This window comes from Amphimedon queenslandica, unplaced genomic scaffold (genome assembly GCF_000090795.2).
Source record: "Amphimedon queenslandica unplaced genomic scaffold, v1.1 AMPQUscaffold_12848, whole genome shotgun sequence".
NCBI lineage: Eukaryota > Metazoa > Porifera > Demospongiae > Haplosclerida > Niphatidae > Amphimedon > Amphimedon queenslandica.
The window spans coordinates 23,803-24,885 of record NW_003546916.1 but is presented as its reverse complement, the minus strand read 5'-3'; the positions used below and the strand labels follow the sequence as shown (position 1 = coordinate 24,885).

At 31.0% G+C, this 1,083-nt stretch overlaps 1 protein-coding gene across 1 annotated transcript in view; it reads right to left on the bottom strand.

Annotated features, from left to right (window-relative positions):
- The window catches only part of LOC100633732 (deleted in malignant brain tumors 1 protein-like), a 13,008-nt gene that overhangs the window by 7,461 nt on the left and 4,464 nt on the right, over window positions 1-1,083 (bottom strand). The gene's annotated exons all lie outside the window — the stretch shown is intronic.

Below are 1,083 nucleotides of genomic sequence, written 5' to 3'. Positions count from 1 at the left end.
AGAGATCATCACAGACAGTGCCCCATGATCCACTATCACACACTTCCACTCTTCCTTCCCAATCATATGAACCACCAACAAGACGGATTGATCCAGTAGTACAATCTGTAAATTGATATTCATTAATACATAATTATACTTTGTATTGCATGGGTGTGTCTGCAGTATTTAGTGATAATGATTAGAAAATATCAGTATTTACCTATGTTTGCCACTCTTTGCCAATGTTTATCAATGATAATTACTGTTGTTTACTAATGTGTATCATGTTTACCATAGTTAATGAAAGCTCTTTTAACATTGATGTTTACCATGTTGACAGCAAACTCAAGAGCTTAGATAAGTCATTGGTCTTAAATCAAACCTCAAATGCTGTGAACAGGGCTTTAGCAAAGCAAAGCAAGTGAGCTAAAAAGCATGCTTCATGAGCTGACAAGCACTATAATGGTACATGTACATTGTACATAGCTTTTCGCTTTAAAAATTTGTCAAAAATCCAATTTTGATCAGAATCAGCTCAAACTTGCTACATAACATAAAAACATGTATATGTATGAGTATAAGAAAAAATTATAAAAATTAAAAATTCCCTCTTACTCATTTTTGGAAAAATTTGACCAAAGATCTGGTACTAAGGTACACTGAGGTACTTTGGCCCAATTTTTGGATCATTTTTTAAAATTCAAATTTATCAGCATTAGCTCAAACTTGCTACATAAAATAACACAACATGTGCATGTATGGGAAACAATTATAAAAAATATACAATTCTCTAATAGTCATTTTTGATAAAAATTGGCCAAAAACCCCGTACTACAGGGCTTTGGCCTGGATTTTGAGTAGTTTAATAATTTATAAAAACTAAATTCTATTGAAATAAGCTCAAACTTACTAGACAGCATAATAACATATGCATTGTATATACATAATACAAAATTATAAAAATGGAGAATTCTCCCTTTATCATTTTGGTGAAATTCCTGTACTACAAGAACATAAAAAATTTAAAAAAAAACAAGAATGGAGTAGGATTCTAGAGCAAGTTCATAAAAAAGTAATGGAAACAAGGGCAAGTAGGATTCT